A 26,786-nucleotide genomic window follows, 5' to 3' on the forward strand; every position below is an offset into this window, starting at 1 on the left:
TGGAGGGGGGAGAGCCCAGGGCTAGGGCGGCAGGGAGGTGGGGGGGTAGACCAGGGCTGGGGTGGGGGGCAGCCAAACATTTTTTTTGCTTGGGGCGGCAAAAAACCTGGAGCCGGCCCTGCTTACAAGAAACCTTTTGCATGAAGCATATTCCAATTATATTAGCATATTTTCATAAAATCATATAGAGTGCAACGTCACAAGCACTTTGAGCTCCACGGCTTTTCCGCAAGGTTCCACCAAGATTTGAACTCAGATTGTAGGAGGCAGAGTCCTGAGTGCTGACCATTAAAACATGGGACCAGCTTGTGCTGGCTTTGTTGGACATCTGTGACCCTTACGGGGCTGGCTTGTGTAAGGGGACTGTTGGCCCCTTATGCTAAAACTTAGTGGGGTTTTTTGGTTGTCTGGTTCCCAGTACCAATAGAAGGGGGAAGGGACAATGGGAAATGAGGACCCTGAGACTACACAGTCCTCAGGGTCAATGGGGAGAGGCCAAAGCTCCAGGTCAGCCTGACTGACAGGGCAAGCAGTCTAATGTGGGAGTCACCAGGCCAGAGGGTCCCATCCTCCATGTCAGCTGGAACTACCTGGGCCAGAGTGGGGCCAAGCTAAGGAGAGAGCAGGAGCCCAAGAAGAGCCAGGGAGGAGAGCTGCACAGGTGTAGTGCCAGAAACATGTAGGGATTTGCTACCTGTAGCATTTACTGATATCTGAGGTTGTTCTTATTTGCTGACTTGTCCTAATTTGCTAAAACTTGACAGTGGTGTGGGATGGAAACATAAAGTCTTCGGCTTCCAAACGACCCTGCCTGGTGTACATCTGTGTCAATTACCTCTTAATGCAGGATTGTAAAAAATAGACTAAGGTCATTTAAACATCATTGATTTTGCAGCTTCATTTACTGTGCTAACAATGTAGCATCCTGACATTGATACTTCTGCCCAAGTGACCTGTGGGTTGGATTTATTTTAGTGGGACATGTGGAGGATAACCTGGGCCATGTCCTTGCTAGCTCTCACTTTCCCACAACATTTTGTCTCCAACTTCTGTCAGTAGCAACTTCAGTGTCCCATACTCCTCGACTCTTAAGCTCCAAACTTAACTGCTACTTATTTCTTAATCTTCTTTTCTGGATCTGGGTCTGCCTTGCTTGCTGCCAGCCTGTCTCCCACCCCTGGGCAGCCTCCTTCCAGATTTTCCTGGATTACTGGGTAGAGGCTGGAGCCAGTTCTCTTTTGAATTGCACAAACCACCCATTAGAGGGGAGCTGCAATAACCATTTGTTTGCTGTGGGGCAGGTTAATGGCCGGACGGTTTAGAGCTGGCACCCTCTGTTATCGCGCTGGGGCCGGCGATGCTGACACTTGCCTGGTCCCTGATGCAGCGGACACAGGGGGGCCACAATCTGCCAAGCCACTATTGCCGTGCTGTCCTGGCTGGGATGAACAGAGCCCGTTAGTCTGCTGGGGCTTAGTCACGCAGCCCACATTGACTTTAATGGATAAAACCCACCCCTAGTACACTGGTGGAAGGGATGTGAGGAGAGCCCCTATCAGCTGACTTTATACCCCTGCATTTCAACGGCGGCTCCTCAGGAGCAAGACCCACTTTACACATTCACTGTGTGCACTCAGGTCTCCTTTTGCCCACCATAGAAATGCGTGATGCAGAATTTCGCAGAATTCCCTGTTTCCCTCGCAAAATTGGGGCTGCAGAGCTGCTGGTCACCACTAGGGGCCACTGGACTCTGCAGCAGAGTCCAGCTCACAGTGAGAGGAGCTGGAGTGCCCAGCCTGGCTGGGCTGGAGGCTGCATGCTCTGCTTGATACTCATTCTCCTGAGGACAGGAGAGGGCCTGGGAGATCCAGCCAGCTCTAGAAAAGGGCAAGGAAGGTCAGGGCTGCACCACACCACGTCCCCTGGCGGACAGTAAAAAAGCTGTGGGGGGTAAAGGCTTTGGGGGGCCTGGTGTCTGGGGCGGGGGATGCCCCACAGCTGGGCTCTAGCAGGATGGAGGTGTCTGGGCTGTGGGGTTCCCCACAGCTGGGCTCTGGGGGGAAGTGAGTGCAAGTGTCTGGGCTCTGGGGGCCCCACACAGCCTCCTCCATCACCCCCCAACTGGAACTGGGTTGACATAGGGGTTTCTTTAACTCTCTGCTCCTGGGGGAATCTTTATTGCTGTTGTCTATATTGTTGACATACTTGTTGACAAGTATTTTGAAATAAATTACAAAAATAATTGAAACTGGAGTGATTATATTGTGTTATTTTGACAAATAAAATGCAGAATTTTGCAAAATTGTAAAATATTTTGCGCAGAATTTTTAAATGTTTGGCATATACTTTTTATTTTTTTGGTGCAGGATTCCCCCAGGAGTAATCATTTGGAGGGTTTGCTCAGCACCTTGGAACCCTTCAGGTGAGCAATAGGGTGGCTGAAAAATATTGGTCTTAAAACAAAGCTTGGGGTGTTGGAGAGAGCAGCAGAATGCACATGCAGGAAGAAATTCCATCAAGATGGCCACTGGACGCATGGTGAGAACATGCCTGTTGGGAGCTCAATGCACATGGGCATTTACAAGCTGTGGGGTGGAGGCAATAGGAGATTGTAAGATCAAGAGACTTAGCATCGTTGGAGCCAAGTGTGGTGGAACTTGTGAGGGCAGCGAACTTCCCAGGGAGAGTATGAAGATTCCAACGTCTTTGTAGTTCCACATCCATCTCGCTTCAGAAGAAGTCTGGCCAGTATGGTGGATTATAACTGCTTGAGGATGGTCCCTGTTATGCCACCAAGGAAAAGGGGGCAATACTTTACATCCCGTCCCAGAGTGAAATCGATAACTATGTACTCACAGTCAGTGCTTATAGCAGTCTGAAAAAAGTGTGTGGGGGTCTATCATCACCCCCATCTCTGTAAAGCAATTAATTCTGCCCCCCAAGCCTGACATCAGTTCTGCTCCCCATCTGACCACTGCTCCATCTGCAGGACCTGGGGTTCTTAGAGGGAGAAGGTTCAGGAATTCTTTGTCCCCCTCTGCCTCTTCTCTCACTGGGTGTTGCAGGGAAGGTTATTCTGTTATATGGACCAGTCATGAGAGGTGGACAAAGACCCACCTTTCCTATTGGGGGTTAAATACACTCCATTTGGGGGCATTGTGGGTGTAACTATTTCAGAATGGTCATTACCTTCACTCATTATCTTCAGGCTGAGAAATATGAGATTCAGTGACTATCCCATGGCTGGTTAGCCTGGGGGAGACATACCTTGCTGCAGCGGTAGGAGACTACTGGCATGAAGGAGAATGTTTCAGGAGTTTTCTCAATGGATCCCAGAACAGTGGAGATGTTGACAATGGCTGCCTTGCTGCAGCTCATCCCTTTCTGGTTGCTTCCCTGGGCAGCCTTCTTCAGCAAGGGCAGGAACGCCTGGGGAGACACTGGGTCACTTTGTACTTGATAACAAACTTACCTGCTTCTCAGACCTAAATCTGCCTGCACCTGAGTCCCACTTCCTGTGATCCCCCCAACCGGCTCCCCCCTTTGCTTCCTCCTCCCACTCCCCATTTCCCACCTGCCTTCACAGCACCTCTATTGCTAGGAACAGCTTCCTAATTAGCTATCCTTGAGCATCTCCACCTTCAAGCCGCTCCTTAACCACCGCCTGCTCTGTTCCTTCTACCACCTAGAATGTCCCTAAAATGCCACTGTCTGTCCTGAATCTGTTTGTGTCTTCAGACTATAAACTCTTTAGGGTGAGAGCTACATTCTATTCTGCTCTGCATGTTGCCAGCTGTAAAATGCCGGGTCCAATTACAATGCTGTATAAGTAATAATAATACTAATTGATAAATAATAATAAGCATCTAGATGAGGCTTGCAATGTCTGGATCACCAATGGCATAAAAAGTGGGTGCACTAAATTCTCTTCTCTGTTAGGCCTGTGTCACCCCATTAAAGTGAATGGAGCGAGTCAGTGTTACCAGGGCAGCTGCACCTTTGACCTCTTCTCTGGTCTCTGAGTGCCCCCCATCAGGTGTTATACCTCATGCCGTTACCTCCCCAGGGTGGAATCCTGAGATTCCCCAGGTCTCAGAGCGGGTCTGGTTTGGCACCTGCAAGCAGAGCTGAGCAAAAGTTTTTGACCAAAACTTGTTTTCAGTGAAAAATGCAGATTCAGTGACACTGCAATATTTCACAAATTCATGTTGATTTCACAGAATTGTGCTTTTTGGAAAAAAAATGCAAAGTTTCTGAAAAAATTGAAACATTTTAATTTTTCATTTCAAAATCACATTTTGGTTCAAACTTCCTTTCCTTTTCTGTTAAAGAAATCCAAAAATATTTTAAAATGTTCAAAATTGAACTGTTTTGTTTGACCAAATGATGAAGTAATAATAAAATAATAATAATAATAATAATTAGTGTTAGTTTTTACTTTGTGATTTGCCAGTAATTATCATTTTTGTACTGATCCAGAATGACTTTTTTTAACTTTTCAAAATTGCCAACGAACCAAGAAATCCATATTTCACCCAGCTGTATCTGCAAGTCTTCCCTTTGGGAAGCAATGTTCAATACAATGCCCCAAAAGAGCCTTCTGAAAAGGAAGGAGAGTTTAACTTTCGCAGCAGGAACATGGCAAAGCATAACAGAGAGGGTGTTTAACACATCAGGTCTATGTGCAGGTCTGTATTACCTAAGCGTTCAGGGGAAGCCTCAACTGCTTCAGACTCTTCTGCAGGGTTTGTGTCTGTCTGTTCCTCTGAACACCTCCCTGACAACCGCCCCCCACCTCTGTATTTGTACAGCACTGAGCACAATAGAGCTCTGAGCCTGACTGGAACCTCTGGGCTTTACCAGAACACAGAGAAGTCTAGTCTAATGAAAACAAATGGGCCACTTCCTTTTAAAGCAGGGTGGGGTGAAATATTAGATCTCTCCAGCTAATTATCTTGTCTTAAACCAAAAATCCTGTCTAAGTATTCTCAGCCGAAGGTGGACTCTTACCTGGGTCACTAACAGTGGCCCAATAACATTTGTGTTATAGACGCTTAACATATCTTCAGGAGTGGCTGACTCAAGTGTGCTTGGTGGCATAACGCCAGCATTATTTATCAGCAAATTTAGGCCAGTTCCTCCCAGATGGGCCTCAGCTTTCTTTGCAGCGCTCTCGATGCTCGCTGAGTCTGTAGCTTCTGGACAGAGAATACAGGACTGGTTATGAGCATGGTTTGGTTCCATTCCTGATACTATATGAAATAAAAACAACAAGGAGTCTGGTGGCACCTTAAAGACTAACAGATTTACTTGGGCATAAGCTTTCGTGAGTAAAAACCTCACTTCTTCGGATCCGAAGAAGTGAGGTTTTTACTCACGAAAGCTTATGCCCAAATAAATCTGTTAGTCTTTAAGGTGCCACCAGACTCCTTGTTGTTTTTGTAGATACAGACTAACACGGCTACCCCCTGATATATGAAATAAATACAGCCACAATTATGGTAGCCTGGTTAAAAGCCCATCTCTAGAGACAGCTGAGAGAGAATTCAGTTAAAATGTTGAGCAGAGGCTTGTGTCACTCCTAACTCTGATGGATTGATCCAGTCCTGCTCCCGTGCTGGAATCAGCGGCAGAACACTTCTTTGATTTAAAGGGAGCAGAACCAGGTGCAGAGTTTGGCACAGATTACCAGACGAGGCAGGCAGCCTCTGTAACTGCGCTTTATGCATTATTCAGTGATGAGGAACTACGATCCACTGACACTAGCAGTGCACTAACAAGTTGTGGTCTGTTTAGCTGCACTAGTGATTACGATCTAGTCAGGTGTTAGGAAGCTGGAAAAGAATGGATGTGGAAAGGGTCATAGAGAACGTAGAGCCGAGACTGCGAATCAGAAAGCAGCTAACGGAGAGCTGGCCATGCAGTGTCTGCAGCGTGCTGGTTGGTAGGACAGATGCACCGAGGATGTACCTAGCTGCAGAATCACAACGTTTGGGTGCTTGGAAGCCAATTTTTTTAGTTCCTGGAAGCAAAAAAAAAAAAAAAAAAAAAAAAAAAATGCATTATGTGCATCACCCCATCAGACAGAGCCCTGGCACCAAGAACACCCACAGCCCTATGGCACAGATTCTGCTGTCACCCACATGCAATCCCATTCATTTAAATGGGGGTATGTGAGCTTAACAGAGAGCAGAAGCTGACCCTGTGGCTGGCAGTTAATAATGCCTGGGAGCGCCAAGACACTGCTCTGAGTGAAGACCATGGGAACAGCATGGGTCATCATGGAACCAAAAAATCAGAGTGGGTGCATATGAAGTCCCAGCTTTTCCCCTGTCTAGGGCCTTTACCACATGTTGTTCCCCATCCATTCTGTCCTTCAGCTGGCTTTCCCTTTTCACACACCTTGCATGTTGTTCACTCCCTTTTTCTGTCTGTCACTCCTCTTCCCCCATCCATCCTCTCTTCTAACCTGCCTCCTGTTTCTTCTTCCTTCCCCATCCCCTCAGCCTCTCTCCATCAGTTCTCCTCTTTCCCCCATTCTCCCAACTCTGCCCCAGCGATCACTCACCTGGTCTCCCATACCTATCACTCACTCCTGTTGACAGATTTTTCTCTTATTCCAGAGCCCCCAGGAGCAGGCACTGGGGATCAGCTCATGTTTTAGTAATTGCTCTGTGGAGCCCCTGAGAAACAGCTAAGGAACCTCCCAGATCTCCTACCTACGGGCTGCTGTGAAGTAGTAAAGGTGCATCTTTTAGCACCAGGTAGTGATAAAGTAGCAACGCAGAAACCTTTCTTGCCCCATTGGTGTCATATGGGGATTGGGGGACTGGTTGGGGATATCAGTAGAGCTGGGTGAAAAATTTGGCCAACTCCTTTGAGCAAAAGTTGCAGATTCGATAACACCAAACGAGCTTGGGAATTTGTGTTGATTTCTAGAGAAACCTGAAAAAAATCAAAATGTTTCAATATTTCTGTTCAAAACAACTTTTGTTTGGAAATTTCCTGTAATTTTATTTTTTAAAAAACCTTCCAAACCATTTAAAACTGCTCAGAATCAGAACATTTTGTTTCAGATCGAAGCAAACATTTCATTTGACCTGAAATAGATTTTTTTTTTTCAAATTTCTAACGTTTTTGTAAAAATTGTTTTTAGTTTGACCCATAACAATATTTTTGTCTGTCTGCTTTTTTGGAATTGCCAGCAAAACAAAATATCCATTATTCACCCGACTCTAGATATTGGCTTCTGGCCTGCCCCTCCATGACAAGCCATGGGCAGATACGGAGAGGCGGGGTCACTGGGAACCTCCCTGAAGACAGTTGCTGGAGAGCAGTAGCCATTTAGTACCAATATTCCCTCTAATTTTTTACGTCCATGTGCGGAATTAATTTTGTTATGTGCACCAATATGGAGGTGATGTGTGGCAGGGGTGGGGCTGAGGGGTTCAGAGTGCAGGAGGGGGCTCAGGGCTGGGGCAGAAGGTTGGGGTGTGTGTATGTGGGGGTGCGGACTCCAGCTGTGTGTGCGGGATCTGGGGTGGGGCTGGGGATGAGGGGTTTGGGATGTGGGCAGGGCTCAGGCAGAGGGTTGGGGTGCAGGGGTGAGGGCTGTGGGGTGGGGCTGGGGATGAGGGATTTGGGATTCAAGCTGCCCTGGGGCTGCATCGGGGAGAGAGGACTCCCCCCAGTTCTCTCTCGCCGCGGCAGCTCTGGGGACAGTGGACAGGGGAGAGGTGTCTCTCCCTGCTGGGGCAGCTATGAGGCCGGGGCCAGCTTAGAGGGAACTTAGTTTATTACCCTCGCAGGGTTTGTCTGCACTGCAATTAAACACCTCTGGGTGGCCCATTCCAGCAGGCTGCTTAATTCTGGTGTAGATGTTCATACTCGGACTGGAGCCTGGACTGTAGGACCCTGTGAGGTGGGAGGGTCCCAGAGCTCAAGTTGCAGCCCGAGCCCAAATGTCTATAGTGCAAGGAGCCAGAAAGGAAGAAGCATCACAGGGAGACCTCCCACTATAGGAAGGATTATGGGACACCAGGCAAATCTCACTTCCCCCACAGCTACATCAAGGGTTAATGGGTGGTCCCAGCACTGTTGGGGAAGGAGGGCTGGGGTCTCAGAGGAGGTGAGGTGGTCTGGCAGAAATCCTTCCCCACGCCAAGCCTGAACATCAGCCAGGTCTGCCTTGGACCCCTGGCATAACAGGCCTATGGATGTGTAACAAATCGGGTATCTGATTGGGCAATGTGCCAGGCTCCCTGCCATCATTACAGGGTAACATAACTGTGACATTCTAGCTGCGGCTCTGCGAGGGGCCAATACTTTACATGATAATGGGGACAAGCGAGTGATACAACGCGCACTAGAGCTGCGTATAGTTAACGTGCAGCAGTAGAGTTGCATAAGTGTCAAGGAGAATGTAGGAGCAATGTCTGAGCAGCAATGACTGGGGGTGATCTGGGTGCAGAGGGAGGGCAGAGGCGGACAGAATGTCTGTCTGTGTGTTGGGGGGAGCTAACAGAATGGCAGCACCTCACACCCACTCTGCACAAGGCGCAGGGCAGTGGAGGATCTGGCCCAGTAGTGTTAGGGTTGGGTAAAATTGGGCTCAGTCCAAATCAGGCCTCCTCCTGAAACTTGCAAGATTCCCTGTTTTAAGAGGGCAGGTTTCAGGGGTGGAGGGGAACATACAGCTGGGAAACCGTGTTACAGACTCAGTCATGGGATCTGCCACCTAAACCTGCTTTTATTCCATGCCCTTTTGGAGAACATTTTCTAAAACAAAGTTCAGCTAAGTAAAAAAGCTGCTTCTCACCTGCGCTCACACTCCCTGTGGGTCCCGGCAGGTGGCAAAGATCACTTCTGGTGGGTTCGGTTTCCCAATAAAATGCTTGATCAGCTCCAGGCCAATTCCCCGATTGGATCTTGTCACCAGGACACTATGGACATGAAACCCTGCCATGGTCTCTTCACAGCTGCCTCTAGTCTCTCTCTGTCTCGGTCTCTTTGCAAGTTCAGTTAAATATGGGCTGTGTCGTTTCCCCTGAGCTGATTTCACTCAGTCGAGTCCCCGCCTACCTTTTTTGTTAGTTTCATTGGAGGAGTATGTTTGTTTTTTTGAAAAACTTATGCCATGTTTGAGAAAATGACTCCATTGATGAATATCCAGAATAAACAAGAGCTGAGTTGGTGGACATGAGGGTGAGACACGAGTTCACTGTCTGAACAGCTGCAAGTCATTGGGACAGAAAAGCCCTGTTATTTTTCTTAGCATTCTTAAGGTCTTAGGATACCCCAAAGCCTTTTCTTTCATCACTAACTTCTTTGTGGGGTTCTCTCTTGCTTTAGCTGTATGCTCAGTTGAGTACATTGGCATAGGTTCCCTGAAACTGCAGATCCAGTGTGCTACGTAGCTCAGCGGACTTGCATAGATCTAGAAAGGATAGGAGGGGAAATGTTTGTTAAACAAAACAGTAATCAGAGAACTGGAAAGGAGAGTCACTGCAAAAACCTGTCCTAGGGTAGTGTTAGCTACAGAAGGGGCTAAAACACAACAGCCAGATCCATTCTGAGTGCCCCAGACAGAGCCGTAACTAGGTATTTTTGCGCCTGAGGCAAGAATATAAAATTGCGCCCTCCCCCAGGGCCGGCTCTTCGGCGGCAATTCGGCGGCGGGTCCCTCAGTCCCTCTCGAAGGGAAGGGCCTGCCGCCGAATTGCCGCTGAAGAATGAATGAAGCGGCGGCGGTAGAGCCTGTGATTTTGGGGGGTCAACTCATGATTTTTGACTGCTTGGGCTGGTAATGTTGCTTCCAAGATGGTCTGTCAAGGTTCCTTCCCCACTCTGAACTTTAGGGTACAGATGTGGGGACCTGCATGAGAACTTCTAAGCTTAACTACCAGCTTAGATCTGGTTTTGCTGCCACCACTCCCAAGTACTAACTCCCTTCCCTGGGTAGCCTTGAGAGACTTCTTCACCGATTTCCTGGTGAACACTGATTCAAACCCTTGGATCTTAACACAAGGAGAATTTAACCATCCCCCCTCCTTTCCCCCACCAATTCCTGGTGAGTTCAGATCCAATCCCCTTGGATCTTAACACAAGGAAAAATCAAATCCGGTTCTTAAAAAGTAGGCTTTTAATTAAAGAAAGAAAGGTAAAAATCATCTCTGTAAAATCAGGATGGAAAATAACTTTACAGGGTAATCAGATTCAAAGAGCCCAGAGGACCCCCATCTAGCCTTAGGTTCAAAGTTACAGCAAATAGAGGTAAACCCTCTAGCAAAAGGAACATTTACAAGTTGAGAAAACAAAGACAAAACTAACACGCCTTGCCTGGCTGTTACTTACAAGTTTGAAATATGAGAGACTTGTTCAGAAAGATTTGGAGAGCATGAATTGATGTCTGGTCCCTCTTAGTCCCAAGAGCGAACAACCCCCAAAACAAAGAGCACAAACAAAAGCCTTCCCCCCACCAAGATTTGAAAGTCCCCTTATTGGTCCTTTGGGTCAGGTGTCAGCCAGGTTACCCAAGCTTCTTAACCCTTTACAGGTAAAAGGATTTTGGAGTCTCTGGCCAGAAGGGATTTTACAGTATTCTACAGAGCAGGGCTGTTACCCTTCCTTTTATAGTTATGACATGGTCTTTGGTTCCAGTCCAGTTCCAATCCAGAGAGGGACTCACAGGTTAAAAGAGGAGGGAGGTGCTGGATATCAGCAGTGGCCACTAGGGTTCAGCATGTGTCCTGAGAATGCTGGGAGTTCAGGATTGCAGGGCAGGATCAGGGGTGGCAGGTTTGTAGAAATTTTGGTGGTGCCCAGAACCTGCCCCCACCCAAACTCCACCCCCCCACCCACCCAAGGCTCTGGGAGGGAGTCTGGGTGAGGGAGGAGGTCTTGGATGCAGGCCCTAGGCTGGGGCAGGAGATTGGGGTGCGGGTTCTGGGAGGGAGTTTGGAAATGGGAGGGGTGCAGAGGGATGCAGGGGTGAGGGCTGTAGGTGTGGCTGCAGATGAGGTGTTTGGAGTGTGGGAGGGGCTCAGGGCGAGAGTAGGGGTGAGAGCTCTGGCTGGGGATGGGAATGGGAGGTTTGGGGTGTGGGAGGGGATCAGAGCTGAGGCAGAGGGTTGGTGTGTGGAAGGTGAGGGCTCTGACTGGGACTGGGGGGTTTGGGGTGTAGGAGGGGCTCAGGGCTGGGGCAGAGGGTCAGGGTGTGGGGGGATGAGGGCTCTGGCTGGGAATGGGGATGAGGTGTTTGGGGTGTGGGAGGGGCTCAGGGCTCAGACAGAAGGTTAGGGTGTAGGGGGATGAGGGCTCTGGCTGGGAATGGGGGGTTTGGGGTGTGGGAGGGGCTCAGGGCTCGGGCAGAGGGTCAGGGTGTGGGGGTGAGGGCTCTGGCTGGGACTGGGGATGAGGTGTTTGGGGTGTGTGGGGGGATGAGGGTCTAGCTGGGACTGGGGATGAGGTGTTTGCGGTGCTGGAGGGGGCTCAGGGCGGGGCAGACGGTTGGTGTGTTGGGGGGATGAGGGTCTGGCTGGGACTGGGGATGAGGTGTTTGGGGTGTGTGGGGGGATGAGGGTCTGGCTGGGACTGGGGATGAGGTGTTTGCGGTGCTGGAGGGGGCTGAGGGCTGGGGCAGAGGGTTGGTGTGTGTGGGGGATGAGGGCTCAGGATGGGCCTGGGGATGGGGTGTTTGGGGCGTGGGAGGGGGCTCAGGGCTCGGGCAGAGGGTCAGGGTGTGGGTTGATGAGGGCTCTGGCTGGGACTGGGGATGAGGTGTTTGGGGTGTGGGAGGGGGCTCGGGGAGAGGGTCAGGGTGTAGGGGGATGAGGGCTCTGGCTCGGAATGGGGGGGTTGGGATGTGGGAGGGGCTCAGGGCTCAGGCAGAAGATTAGCGTGCAGGGGGATGAGGGCTCTGGCTGGGACTGGGGATGAGGTGTTTGGGGTGCTGGAGGGGGCTCAGGGCTGGGGCAGAGGGTTGGTGTGTGTGGGGGATGAGGGCTCTGGCTTGGACTGGGGATGAGGTGTTTGGGGTGCTGGAGGGGCTCGGGCAGAGGGTTGGTGTGTGTGGGGGATGAGGGCTCTGGCTTGGACTGGGGATGAGGTGTTTCGGGTGCTGGAGGGGCTCAGGGCTGGGGCAGAGGGTCAGGATGTACGGGGATAAGGGCTGTGGCTGGAACTGGGGATAAGGTGTTTGGGGTGCTGGAGGGGCTCAGGGCTCGGGGAGAGGGTCACTGTGCGGGGGGATGACGGCTCTGGCTGGGAATGGGGTTTTGGGGTGTGGGAGAGGCCTAGGGCTGGGGCCGAGGCTTAGGGTGTAAGGGGATGAGGGCTCTGGGTGGGACTGGGGGGTTTGGGGTGTGGGATGGGCTCAGGGCTCGGGCAGAGGGTCAGAGTGTGGGGGGGTGAGGGCTCTGTCTGGGAATGGGGATGAGGTGTTTGAGGTGCTGGAGGGGCTCAGGGCTCGGGCAGAGGGTTGGTGTGTGTGGGGGTGAGGGCTCTGGCTGGGACTGAAGATGAGGTTTTTAGGGTGCTGGGGGGCACAGGGCTGGGGCAGTGGGTCAGGGTGTAGGGTGATGAGGGCTCTGGCTGGGACTGGGGATAAGGTGTTTGGGGTGCTGGAGGGGCTCAGGGCTCGGGCAGAGGGTCAGGGTGTAGTGGATGAGGGCTCTGGCTGGGGCTGGGAATGGGTGGTTTGGGGTGCTGGAGGGGCTCAGGGCTCGGGCAGAGGGTCAGGGTGTAGTGGATGAGGGCTCTGGCTGGGGCTGGGAATGGGTGGTTTGGGGTGCTGGAGGGGCTCAGGGCTGGGTCAGAGGGTTTGTGTGGAGGGGGATGAGGGCTCTGGCTGGGAGTGGGGATGAGGTGTTGGAGTGTGGGAGGGGCTCAGGGCTCGGGCAGAGGGTCAGGGTGTAGGGGGATGAGGACTCTGGCTGGGAATGCGGGGTTTGGGGTGTGGGAGGGGCTCAGGGCTCGGGCAGAGGGTCAGGGTGCAGGGGGGTGAGGGCTCTGGCTGTGACTGGGAATGGGGGGTGTGGGCTGCTGGAGGGGGCTCAGGTCTTGGACAGAAGGTTAGGGTGTAGGGGGAAGAGGGCTCTGTCTCGGAATGGGGGGTTTGGGGTGTGGGAGGGGCTCAGGGCTTGGGTAGAGGGTCAGATTGTATGGGTATGAGAGCTCTGGCTGGGACTGGCGATGAGGTGTTTGGGGTCCTGCAGGGGGCTCAGGGCTGGGGGAGAGGGTCAGGGTGTTGGGGTGAGGGCTCTGGCTGGGAATGGGGGTTTGGGGTGTGGGAGAGGGCTCAGGGCAGGGGCAGAGGGTTAGAGTGTAGAGGGATAAGGGCTCTGGCTGTTAATGGGGTGATGGGGTGCTGGAGGGGGCTCAGAGCTGGGGCAGAGGGTCAGGGTGTAGGTGGATGAGGGCTGTGGCTGACACTGGGGGGTTTGGGGTGTGGGAGGGGGCTCAGGGCTGGGGCAGAGGGTCAGGGATGTAGCGGGATGAGAGCTCTGGCTGGGAATGGGGGGTTGGGGTGCTGGAGCGGGCTCAGGGCTGGGGCAAAAGGTTAGGGTGTAGGGGGATGAGGGCTCTGGCTGGGGCTGGGAATGAGGTGTTTGGGGTGCTGGAGGAGCTCAGGGCTCGGGCAGAAGATTAGGTTGGAGGGGGATGAGGGCTCTGGCCGGGAATGGGGTTTTGGGGTGTGGGAGGCGCTCAGGGCTCAGGCAGAGGGTCAGAGTGTGGGGGGATGAGGGCTCTGTCTGGGAATGGGGATGAGGTGTTTGGGGTGCTGGAGGGGCTCAGGGCTGGGGCAGAGGGTCAGGGTGTAGGGGGATGAGGGCTCTGGCTGGGCGTTGGGATGAGGTGTTCGGCGTGCTGGAAGGTCTCACGGCTGGGGCAGAGGGTCAGGGTGCAGGGGGTTGAGGGCTCCGGCTGGGGCTGGGAATGGGGGGTTTGGGTTGTGGGAGGGGCTCAGGGCTTGGGCAGAAGGTTAGGGTGTAGGGTGATGAGGGCTCTGGCTGGGACTGGGGATAAGGTGTTTGGCGTGCTGGAGGGGCTCAGGGCTCTGGCAGAGGGTCAGGATGTGGGGAATGAGGGCTCTGGCTGGGGCTGGGAATGGGGGGTTTGGGGTGCTGGAGGGGATCAGGGCTCGGGCATAGGGTTTGTGTGTGGTGGTGTGAGGGCTCTCGCTGGGACTGAGGATAAGGTGTTTGAGGTGCTGGAGGGGCTCAGGCTGGGTCAGAGGGTTGGTGTGTGTGGGGGTGAGGGCTCTCGCTGGGACTGGGGATGAGGTGTTTGAGGTACTGGAGGGGCTCAGGGCTGGGGCAGAGGGTTTGTGTGCGGGGGGATGAGGGCTCTGGCTGGCAGTGGGGATGAGGTGTTGGGGTGTGGGAGGGTTTCAGGGCTCGAGCAGAGTGTCAGGGTGTAGCGGGATGAGGGCTCTTGCTGGGAATGGGGGGTTTGGGGTGTGGGAGGGGCTCAGGGCTTGGGCAGAGGGTCATGGTGCAAGCTGGGTGAGGGGTCTGCCCTGGGATGGGAATGGGGGGTTTGGGGTGTGGGAGGGGCTCAGGGCTGGGGCAGAGGGTCAGGGTGCAGGGGGATGAGGGCTGTGGCTGTGACTGGGAATGAGGGGTGTGGGCTGTGGGAGGGGGCTCAGGTCTTGGGCAGAAGGTTATTGTGTAGGGGGATGAGGGCTCTGTCTCGGAATGGGGGGGTTGGGGTGAGCGAGGGGTTAGGGCTTGGGTAGAGGGTTGGTGTGTGGGGGGTGTGAGGGCTCTGGCTGGGCCTGGGATGAGGTGTTTGGGGTGCCGGAGGGGGCTCAGGGCTGGGGCAGAGGGTCAGGGTGCAGGGGGGTGAGGGCTCTGGCTGGGGCTGGGAATGGGGGGTTTGGGGTGTGGGAGGGGCTCAGTTCTCAGGCAGAGGGTCAGAGTGTAGGGGGATGAGTGCTCTGGCTGGGAATGGGGATACGGTGTTTGGGGTGCTGGAGGGGCTCAGGGCTGGGGCAGAGGGTCAGGGTGTAGGGATATGAGACCTCTGGCTGGAACTGGCAATGAGGTGTTTGAGGTACTGGAGGGGCTCGGGCAGAGGGTCAGGGTGTGGGGGGATGAGGTCTCTGGCTGGGAGTGGGGATGAGGTGTTTGGGGTGCTGGAGGGGGCTCAGGTCTGGGGCAGAGGGTTGGTGTCTGTGGGGATGAGGGCTCTGGCTGGGAATGGGGGTTTGGGGTGTGGGAGGGGGCTCAGGGCAGGGGCAGAGGGTCAGGGTGTGTGGGGGTGAGGATTCTGGCTCGGACTGTGGATGAGGTGTTTGCGGTGCTGGAGGGGGCTCAGAGCTGGGGCAGAGGGTCAGGGTATAGGGGGATGAGGGCTGTGGCTGGGAATGGGGAGTTTGGGGTGTGGGAGGGTCTCAGGGCTGGGGCAGAGAGTCAGGGTGCACGGGGATGAGGGCTCTGGCTGGGGCTGGGAATGGTGGGTTTGGGGTGTGGGAGGGGCTCAGGGTTGGGGCAGAGGGTCAGGGTGTCGGGGGATGAGGGCTCTGGCTGGGACTGGGGATGAGGTGTTTGGGGTGCTGGAGGAGCTCAGGGCTCGGGCAGAGGGTCACGGTGCGGGGGGATGAGGGCTCCTGCTGGGGCTGCGAATGGGGGTTTGGGGTATGGGAGGGGCTCAGGGCTCAGGCAGAAGATTAGGGTGGAGGGGGATGAGGGCTCTGGCTGGGAATGGGGTTTTGGGGTGTGGGAGGGCATCAGGGCTTGGGTAGAGGGTCAGAGTCTGGGGGAGTGAGGGCTCTGTCTGGGAATGGGGGTGAGGTTTTAGGGGTGCTGGAGGGGCTCAGGGCTTGGGCAGAGGGTTGGTGTGGGGTGTGTGGAGGGGTGAGGGCTCTGGATGGGACTGAAGATGAGGTGTTTGGGGTGCTGGAGGGGCTCAGGGCTGGGGCAGAGGGTCAGGGTGTAGGGGAATGAGGGCTCTGGCTGGGCGTGGGGATGAGGTGTTCGGTGTGCTGGAAGGGCTCAGGGCTCGGGCAGAAGGTTAGGATGTAGGGTGTAGGGTGATGAGGGGTCTGGCTGGGAATGGGGGTTTGGGGTGTGGGAGGGTCTCATGGCTCGGGCAGAGGGTTGGTGTGTGCGGGGCATGAGGTCTCTGGCTGGGAGTGGGGATGAGGTGTTTGGGGATCTGGAGGGGGCTCAGGGCTCGGGCAGTGGGTCAGGGTGTGGGGGTGAGGGCTCTGGCTCGGACTGGGGATGAGGTGTTTGGGGTGTGGGAGGGGGCTCAGGGCTCGGGCAGAGGGTCAGGGAGTGGGGGTGAGGGCTCTGGCTGGGACTGGGGATGAGGTGTTTGGGGTATGGGAGGGGCTAAGGGCTCGGGCAGAGGGTCAGGGTGTGGGTGATGAGGGCTCTGGCTGGGGCTGGGAATGGGGGGTTTGGGGTGCTGGAGGGGCTCAAGGCTCGGGCAGAGGATTGATGTGTGGGGGTGTGAGGGCTCTGCCTGGGGATGGGAATGGGGGGTTGGGGTGTGGGAGGGGCTCAGGGCTGGGGCAGAGGGTCAGGGTGCAGGTGGATGAGAGCTCCGGCTGGGGATGGGAATGGGGGGTTGGGGTGTGAGAGGGGCTCAGGGCTCGGGCAGAGGATTGGTGTGTGGGGGTGTGAGGGCTCTGGCTGGGACTGAGGATAAGGTGTTTGGGGTGCTGGAGGGGCTCAGGGCTGGGGCAGAGGGTCAGGGTGTGGGGGATGAGGGCTCTGGCTGGGGCTGGGAATGGGGGGTTTGGGGTCCTGGAGGGGCTCAGGGCTCGGGCAGAGGATTGGTGTGTGGGGGTGTGAGGGCTCTGGCTGGGACTGAGGGTCAGGTGTTTGGGGTGCTGGAGGGGCTCAGGGCTGGGTCAGAGGGTTTGTGTGTGGGGGGAATAGGGCTCTGGCTGGGAGTGGGGATGAGGTGTTGGGGTGTGGGAGGGGCTCAGGGCTCGGGCAGAGGGTCAGGGATAGGGGGATGAGGGCTCTGGCTGGGAATGGGGAGTTTGGGGTGTGGGACGGGCTCAGGGCTCGGTAAGAGGGTCAGGGTGCAGGGGGGTGAGGGCTCTGCCTGGGGATGGGAATGGGGGGCTTGGGGTGTGGGAGGGGCTCAGGGCTCGGGCAGAGGGTCAGGGTGCACGGTTGTGAGGGCTCTGCCTGGGGATGGGAATGGGTGGTTGGGGTGTGGGAGGGGCTCAGAGCTGGGGCAGAGCGTCAGGGTGCAGGGGAATGAGGGCTCCGGCTGGGGCTGGGAATGGAGGGTTTGGGTGTGAGAGGGCCTCAGGGCTCGGGCAGAAGGTTAGGGTGTAGGGTGATGAGGGCTCTGGCTGGGACTGGGGATAAGGTGTTTGGGGTGTGGGAGGGGTTCAGGGCTCCGGGAGAGGGTCAGGGTGTGGGGGGTGAGGGCTCTGGCTGGGACTGTTGATGAGGTGTTTGTGGTGTGGGAGGGGCTCAGGGCTCGGGCAGAGGGTCAGGGTGTGGGGGTGAGGGCTCTCGCTGGGACTGAGGATAAGGTGTTTGCAGTGCTGGAGGGGCTGAGGGCTGGGGCACAGGTTTGTGTGTGCGGGGGATGAGGGCTCTGGCTGGGAGTGGGGATGAGTTGTTTGGGATGGTGGAGGGGCTCCGGTCTCGGGCAAAGGGTCAAAGTGTTGGGGGGTGAGGGCTCTGGCTGGGATTGTGGGGTTTGGGTTATGGGAGGGGCTCAGGGCTCAGGCAGAGGGTCAGGGATAGGGGGATGAGGGCTCTGGCTGGGAATGGGGGGTTTGGGGTGTGGGAGGGGCTCAGGGCTCGGGCAGAGGGTCAGAGTGTGGGGGGATGAGGGCTCTGGCTGGGAATGGGGGGTTTGGGGTGTGGGAGGGGCTCAGGGCTCGGGCAGAGGGTTGGTGTGGCGCGGGTGAGGGCTCTGGCTGGGACTGGGGATTAGGTGTTTGGGGTGCTGGAGGGGCTCTGTGCTGGGGTAGAGGGTTGGTGTGTGGGGGTGTCAAGGCTGGATCCCCACTTTGAACTTTAGGGTACAAATGTAGGGGCCTGCATGAAAACTTCTAAGCTTAACTACCAGCTTAGCTCTGGTCCGCTGCCACCATTTCCCAATTAGATTCCCACTCTGGGAAGCCCTGAGAAAACCTTTCACCAATTCCCTGGTGAATACAGATCCAATCCCCTTGGATCTAAAACAAGGAGAAATTAACCTTTCCCCCTCCTTCCTTTCACCAACTCCTGGTGAATACAGATCCAAACCCCTTGGATCTTAAAACAAGGATAAATTAACCATCCCCCCTCCTACCTCCCACCAACTCCTGGTGAACACAGATCCAATCCCCTTGGATCTAAAACAAGGAGAAATTGACCTTTCCCCCTCTTTCCTTTCACCAACTCCTGGTGAATACAGATCCAACCCCCTTGGATCTAAAAACAAGGAAAAATCAATCAGGTTCTTAAAAAGAAGGCTTTTAATTAAAGAAAAAGGTAAAAATCATCTCTGTAAAATCAGTATGGAAATTAACCTTACAGGGTAATCAAACTTAAAGAGCTCAGAGGACTCCCCTCTAGTCTTAGGTTCAAAGTACAGCAAACAAAGATAAACACTCTAGTAAAAGGTACATTTACAAGTTGAGAAAAACAAAGGAAAACTAACACGCCTTGCCTGGCTATTTACTTACAAGTTTGAAATAGGAGAGACTTGTTTAGAAAGATGTGGAGAACCTGGATTGATGTCTGGTCGCTCTCAGTCCCGAGAACGAACACTCTCCCAAAACAAAGAACACAAACAAAAGCCTTCCCCCCCCCCCAAGATTTGAAAGTATCTTGTCCCCTTATTGGTCCTTTAGGTCAGATGCCAGCCAGGTTACCTGAGCTTCTTAACCCTTTACAGGGAAAAGGATTTTGGAGTCTCTGGCCAGGAGGGATTTTATAGTACTGTACACAGGACAGCTGTTACCCTTACCTTTATAGTTATGACAGGGGGGGATGAGGGCTGTGGCTGGGAGTGGGGATGAGGTGTTTGGGGTGCTGGAGGGGCTCAGGGCTCAGGCAGAGGATCAGGGTGTGTAGGGTGAGGGCTCTGTCTGGGAATGGGGGGGTTGGGGTGTGGGAGGGACTCAGGGCTTGGGTACAGGGTCAGGGTGTGGGGGGTCAGGGCTCTGGCTGGGACTGGGGATGAGGTGTTCGGGGTGCTGGAGCGGCTCAGGGCGGGGGCAGAGGGTTGGTGTGTGGGGGGTTTTGGGTCTGGCTGGGACTGGGTATAAGGTGTTTGGGGCGCTGGAGGGGCTCAGGGCTCGGGCAGAGGGTTGAGGGTGCAGTGGGGGGGTGAAAGCTCTGACTGGGGGTGTGGGCTCTGGGGTGGGGCGGGGCTGGGGATGAGTTTGGGGTGCAGGCAGGCTGCTCCAGAACAGGGCCAGAGAGGAGGACTCCCCCCAGCCCTTTCCCTGCCGGCAGCAGCAAGCGCTGGTGGAGGAGCCCCCCTTTCCTGCCCCCCCCAGCAGCACAGTCACCCCCACCACTGTCACTGCATGTGCTCCTCGGGCCCCTCTCAGGTCCAGGAATCTCCCTCGCCTCCCCTGTGGTGGGTGCCGGGGGGTGCTGCGTGCGCCTCCTCCCTTGCTGTTGCCCCTGACTGTAGATTCACTGGGGGTGAGGGATGGGGCTGCCTCCTTGCCCAGTGTGGGGCAGGAGTGGTGACTGTGCGCGGTGGGGCCCCTGTTCTGCTGGAGGGTCCTGCCGGAAAAGGGAAGGGTTTGAGGGGGAAGGGCAGGCTCAGAGTCAGTCTGCCCTGGCAGTGTAGGTGGGGGGCATTAGGACCCTGCGGCAGCAGTTGCTGCAGGGAGGCAACATGAAGCTGCTCTGCTCCGGGCTGGGAGGAGAGCTGGGAAGGAAGTCAGGCCGGGAGACACTCGGGGGAGGCACAGGGGGGTGGCAGGTGGGGCTGGGGGCGGTGGGGAGATCACCTGGGTTATAAATATCTCCGTGCCAGCAGCTTTTTTCTTTCTCTCTCCACATTGGGTTACCATATTTCACAAATAAAAAAAGAGGTCCCTCCACGGGGCCCTGGCCCCGCCCATTTCCCAGCCCAGCCCCAACTCCGCCCCTTCCCGCCCTAACTCCGCCCCCTCCTCCCTTCCACTCCCAGCCACGCGAAAAGGGCTGCCCGAGCGCTACCGGCTTCATGGTTTGCCGGGCAGCCCCCAGACCCTGCGCCCCCGGCCGGCGCTTCCCCAGCGCAGCTGGAGCCCGGGAGGGGAAGCGCCCAGCCGGGGGCGCAGGGTCTGGAGTCTGCCTGGCAAACCGTGAAGCCGGTAGCGCTTGGGCTTCAGGCAGCCCCTATGCCTCCGGACCCTGCGCCCCCGGCCGGGCACTTCCCCTCCCGGGCTCCGGCAGCGCAGGGTCCGGAGCAATGGGGGCTGCCCGAAGCCCGTAGCGCTCGGCTCTTAAACAGAGCCGAACAGTCAGGGGAGGAGCAGAGCCGCCGTGGCCGGAGGCTCTGCTCCTCCCCTGACTCTTCGGCTCTGTTTAAGAGCCGAGCTGCCCGAGCGCTACCAGCTTCAGGCAGCCCTCATGCCTCCGGACCCTGCGCCGCCGGAGACCCGGAGGGGAAGTGCCTGGCCGGCGTCTGGGGTCCGGAGGCAAGGGGGCTGCCTGAAGCCCATAGCGCTCGGGCAGCTCGGCTCTTAAACAGAGTCAAAGAGTCAGGGGAGGAGCAGAGCCGCCGCGAAAGGGGAAGTGCCCGGCCGGCATTTTCCCGGACATGTTTGGCTTTTTGGCAATTCCCCCCAGACGGGGGTTTGATTGCCGAAAAGCCGGACAGGTCCGGGAAAAACCGGACGTATGGTAACCCTATCTGCACCACCTCCCCAGCTTTGTGTGCCTGAGGCAAATGCCTCACTCGCCTCGCTCTTGTTACGGCACTGGCCCCAGAGTACAGGTCATGGCTGTGGTTTGGTCCATCGATAATTGTGATTGAAATATGTAAAAGTCATGAAGCTCAAAGAGACGGGGGTCTGATTCTGCTCTTATTTATGCAGGTGTAAATTAGGAGCAACTCCATTAGCTTTGGAGATGTGGCACCAGATTAAATCTGCCATGGGTCAGAATCCACCCCAGGGGTTTCACAGCAGATAGAAAGCTGCCCTCTTTGCTCTGCTTTGTGAAGGTTAAAGGGCTTGTGCCAGTGAGCAATTGCACATGTTTGATTTGCTCACAACACATGTTGTGGCCTTTCCTGCTCAGTATTAAGCACCAGTGTGTTCCTTGTGGGAGACCGTAATGGGTTGCACAGTGAACATAAGAACGGCCATACTGGGTCAGACCAATGGTCCATCTAGCCCAGTGTCCTGTCTTTCAATAGTGGTCAATGCCAGGTACTTCAGAGGGAATGAACAGAACAGGGCAACTGATCTTGTCATCCAGTCTCAGCTTCTGGCAGTCAGAGGTTTAGGGACACCCAGAGCATGGGGTTGCATCCCTGACCATCTTGACCAATGGCCATTGATGGTCCATGAATTTATCTAATTCCTTTTTTTAATCCAGTTATACTTTTGACCTTCACAGCATCCCCTGGCAATGAGTTCTACAGGGTGACTGTGCATTGCACGAAGTACTTCCTTATTTAGGTGTATTCTTATCACTAAGCTAGTTATAGAGGTATAAAAGAAAGAATCAAAATCCCAGTCTGCCTGTGTAAGGGCCTTTTCTCACTGTGACAGTCTGAGGCCCTGTTCTTAGGCTAAGGCAGTGGTTCCCAAAGCGGGGTTCGCGAACCCCTGGGGGTTCACAGAACGTTTCAGGGGCTTCGCAAGAAAAATTTCATTAATGGCGGCCAGAGGACTCTGCTGGGACCCAGTTGCAGGGCAGACAGCCCGAGTCCCAGGGAGAGTGGGGCCGGGCAGTTTGAGCAGGCAGCCCGAGCCCCTCCCCTGTCAGCCAGGGAGCCGGCAGCCCGAGTCTCATGGAGAGCGGGCAGTTTGAGCCGGCAGCCCGAGCCCCAGGGAGAGCGGGGCCGGGCAGTTTGATCCAGCAGCCCGAGGCCTCCCCTGTCAGCCAGGGAACTGGCAGCCCGAGTCTCGTGGAGAGCGGGCAGTTTGAGTCGGCAGCCCCAGCCCTCCCCTGTCAGCGGGGGAGCCGGCAGCCCGAGCCCCAGGGAGAGCAGGGCTGGGCAGTTTGAGCTGGCAGCCCGAGCCCCTCCCCTGTCAGCCAGGGAACTGGCAGCCCGAGTCTCGTGGAGAGCGGGCAGTTTGAGCCGGCAGCCCGAGCCCTCCCTGTCAGCGGTGGAGCCAGCAGCCCGAGCCCCAGGGAGAGCGGGGCCGGGCAGTTTGAGCCAGCAGCCCCAGCCCTCCCCTGTCAGCGGGGGAGCCAGCAGCCCGAGCCTCGGGGAGAGCGGGGCCGGGCAGTTTGATCCAGCAGCCCCAGCTCTCCCCTGTCAGCGGGGGAGCCAGGAGCCCCAAACCCCAGCACTCCATGTGGGGTGCAGGTGGCAGCTCAGATTCCTGTCCCACCTTCCTCGGTGGAAGAAAAGCTGTTTGCGAGCCAAACCAGCCAGAAGCACGTTGTAGCCAGTGTTGGAGTGTTAAGGTGTCTCAGTAATTGTCCTTCTCTCTGGAGGGCTGATTTGCTTCAGTGAGTGAATCTTCTCAGTTTCTAGTTTGTTGGTTGTTAGCAGTCTCTCTCTGTTATTTTTATTAGAACTTTTGTACACAAGTTCAATGGATAAGTGGCTGAAAGAGGAAAGTGTAAAGACGCTGGAATCAGCTAGTGTTTCCTCAAGTCCACACTGTGGAAAATCTAAGTCTAATGATCATGATGGTCCTGGAAAGTCACTTACAAAGAAAAGAAAATATGACGATGATTATATAAAATATGGCTTTACATACATTGGTGATCAAGAACATCCACAACCACTGTGTGTGATTTTTGGTGATGTTCTAGCAAACAGCAGCCTCAAACCTTCTCTACTTCGGCGCCATTTAGAAACTAGGCATCCTGCACAACTCGACAAGCCTGTTGATTTTTTCAAGCGAAAATTAGCTGAGAAGAAAATTGACATTACCAGTTTTATATCCAAAGCAAGTATTGATCATGAAAATGCACTTAAAGCATCATACCACATGAGCTACCGAGTAGCAAAAGCATCAGAAGCCCATACCATAGCAGAGAGCTTGATTGGTCCATGTATAAAAGACGTAGTTCATTGCATGCTCGGAGAAAAGGCTGCAAAAAGGATTGACATGGTACCTTTGTCCAATAATATGTTGTCACAAAGAATTAATTACATGTCAAATAATGGAGAGACCACAATTGTACATAGAGTGAAAAATAGTCCATATTATGCTATACAGTTGGATGAATCAACTGATGTAGCTAATCTAGCTATTTTGCTACTGTTTGTACGTTATGTGAATGAAGGTCTGGTTGAAGAAGACTTGTTGTTTTGCCGACCACTGGAAGAATGTACAACTGGAGAAGATATCTTCAATCTGACTAATGCATATTTTCAAGAAAAGGAAATAGATTGGTCTCATTGCCTAGGCATTTGCACTGATGGGCCACATCAATGACGGGGAAGTATACTGGATTTGTAGCTCGAACAAAAAAGGTTGCATCAAAAGTCTCTTGGACTCATTGCAGCATCCATAGACAAGCCCTTGCAACAAAATGCATGCCAGAGGGACTGAAGGAAGTGCTGGACAATGCAGTGAAAATGGTGAATTTCATAAAATCATGGCCAACAAATTCCAGAATATTTCACGTACTTTGTGAAGAAATGGGTAGTATACACGACTGTATGTTGACCCATACTGAAGTTAGATGGCTCTCAAGGGGTAAAATCCTTGTGCGCTTGTTTGAGTTTAGAACGGAAATCCTAGGTTTTTTTCAACAGCCACCCTTTCCATCTTGCCAGCTGTATGGAAAATAATGTCTGGGTCCAGAGGGTAGCTTATTTAGCAGATATTTTCTCAAGAATTAATGACCTAAATTTATCTCTTCAAGGCCTCAATATAACAGTTTTCAATATGCAAGAGCAAGTTGAATCCCTGATAAAGAAGTTGCAGTTCTGGGAAAGTTGTTTGGAAAACAATCAAGCTGAGTGTTTCAGTAATCTTCATGACTTCCTGGCAGAACATAAACTTCAGTTGGATCAGTGCACTAAAACCAATATAACTGCACACCTAAAAGGACTTTGCACAACTTTCAGGGAATACTTTCCAGCTATGTCAGGCGATAATGATTGAATTCGCAACCCTTTTGATGATATCACTTTCTCAACACAGATATTAAACACCAAGGAAAAAGAGAAAATGATTGAGATCTCCTGTGATTACGAACTGAAAAGGAGTTTCAGAAATCTATCATTGATCAACTTTTGGCTGAGTTTAAGAAACGAGTACCCCTTTCTGGCAGAAAAAGCTGCTGCAGTTTTGTTACCATTTTCAACAACATACTTATGCGAGAAAGCATTTTCCTCGTATGCACATCTGAAAACCAAATACAGAAACAGACTTGATGCCGAACCAGACCTGAGACTTTATCTTTCTCCAAACTTTCTCCAAACTTCCAAGAGCTATGCAGAGCAAGGCAAGCGAATCCATCACACTGAGGAAATTTAAACTTAAATCCCTGGAAATATTCATTTTTAGGAGGGGGTTCACGAGATGTCACAATTTAGTGAAAGGGGTTCGCGGGCTGTTAAAGTTTGGGAACCACTGGCCTAAGGCCTTTGGCGAAGCAGCAGAGGCAGCCATAAGCTGGGAAGTGTACGGTCACATCCTCACATTCCAACTAGTCACATGGAAATAAGGTGCTCTGGGGCTGTTAGGAAGGTGATCCGATCTATCACCTCCAGAGAAAGGGAAGAGCCTAGAAGATGTAAAAGGAAACTTAGTTTTATAGCATCCTGGCTGGCAAGAACTCACTTATCAATAACTGGGATGTGAAATCCTCATTTCTGTATTGTTCTATCACTGTAGTCTCCACTTCCCTATTGTTTGTCTGTATAATCTCTGTCTGGTTCTGTGATGGTTTCTGTCTGCTGTATAATTAATTTTGTTGGGTGTAAACCAATTAAGGTGGTGGGATATAATTGGTTAAATAATCATGTTACAATATGTTAGGATTGGTTAGTTAAATTTCAGTAAAATGATTGGTTAAGGTTTAGCTAAGCAGAACTCAAGTTTTACTATATAGTCAGCAGTCAATCAGGAAGTAAGGGGCGGGAATGGGAACAGGGACACAGGCAACGCTCTGTGGTATCAGAGCTGGGAAAGGGGACACTGAGGAAGGAAACTGGAAGCATGCTTGCTGAAAGTTCACCCCAATAAACATCGAATTGTTTGCACCTTCGGACTTCCGGTATTGTTGCTCTCTGTTCATGCGAGAAGGACCAGGGAAGTGAGAGGGTGAAGGAATATGCCCCCTAACAACCTGAATCTGGTGTTACATGAAGGGGTAAATAACACTTCCCTATTCATGTCTCCACACTCGTGATTTTATAGTTCTCTATCATCTCCCCCCTTAGTCATCTCTTTTCTAAGATGAACAGTCTCAGTCTTTTTAATCTCTCCTCATATGGAAGCCCTTATAATTTTTGTTGCCCTTCTCTGTACCTTTTCCAATTCTAATATATCTCTTTATTAATAAAATAATAAAATAACAGTGGAAAGTGCTGGGGGTTCCCCACGTCACTCAGAGGAAGGAAGAAAGAGTTGGTGCCCCAAGCCCTAACCCACTTTCATACTCACACACGCACTACCCGGGGCTGGCCAAGCCCGGGTGTAACATATGAAGAATGGGGGGAAGAGGTGGATGGGAGTTCTGTCCTGTGCACAGGTCGTCCGGGGTCTGCTGTTGATCTCCGAGGTGCTTTAGCTCCCGGGAGGGTTTTAAGTCCTGGAGTCTCTTGGAGACGTCTTGTTCAGGGACCTCTGTCCTCCATGCTCTTTGTACCAGTCCAAACTGGCCTTCCGTGGCTTGCTCAGCTTTCCCAAAACCTCAGCTTTCAGGGACGCAAAAACTTGTTCGGGGCGCCAAAACCGTTGTTTTCCCCCTCACTGGCCTTCACTCTCTCCCTCGTTTTCGCAGCCCCTGCAGGTCTGTTCAGCTGAAGCCTCCTTTCTCATGGCTGGTTGAGGTTGGAATCCAGGCCCCCATCTGTCTTGGCAGGCAGCCGACAGTCAGTTGTGTGCTGTGGCCTTGGGCTGAAGTCAGCGTCTTATCTCTGCTGGACCTAGCTGGAGCGTCAAGTTAACCCATTCCTGTCTCTCTCTTCCTCCCCCTTCTGCCTCTCACAACCTGCAAAGGAATATTTCACTCCACACTCACACCATTAACCCTTCCCAAAATGCCTTGCAATAGTGTTAGCAACATACAATCCTGATTTGCCTCCCCAGGGGACCCCCTGAGGGAGGGGGCCATTGAGTTGTGATATCATCCTATCAGATGAGCTGAAGGCCCATCACCAAAATCCCAGATCTTTTACCTCTGGGAACCATTCATTTTCTTCATTTAATGGCACTGGAAACCAGCCACAGGGAGTGCCAGCAACTAGCCCACCAACCACACTGGCTGGTAACACCACCCCAATGTACCCCATCGTCCCTGAAAACTTTGGCCAATTGCAGTAGCGGATTTACCATGGCATGGGCCCCCTCTCCCAAGGGGCCCCGGCCCGGACCACTCTTCTTCGCCCCCTGTCCCCCATTCTCTCCTGTGGGGGCAGAAGCTTGGTGCCGCTGGCTCCTGGAGCTCCTGCTGCAGCAGGGCAGGCTCCGCCGGCAGCCAAGCTCCTCCCCTGCCTCTTTCCCCCGCCCC

The 26,786-nt window shown here is 53.7% G+C and overlaps 1 pseudogene; it reads right to left on the reverse strand.

The window, feature by feature from the left end:
* Window positions 1-1,125: 1,125 nt before the first annotated feature.
* LOC101936447 (uncharacterized) lies at window positions 1,126-26,741 on the reverse strand (annotated as a pseudogene).
* Between the last annotated feature and the right edge of the window lie 45 nt (window positions 26,742-26,786).

The sequence above is a fragment of the Chrysemys picta genome, chromosome 14 (assembly GCF_011386835.1).
Source record: "Chrysemys picta bellii isolate R12L10 chromosome 14, ASM1138683v2, whole genome shotgun sequence".
Lineage (NCBI taxonomy): Eukaryota > Metazoa > Chordata > Testudines > Emydidae > Chrysemys > Chrysemys picta.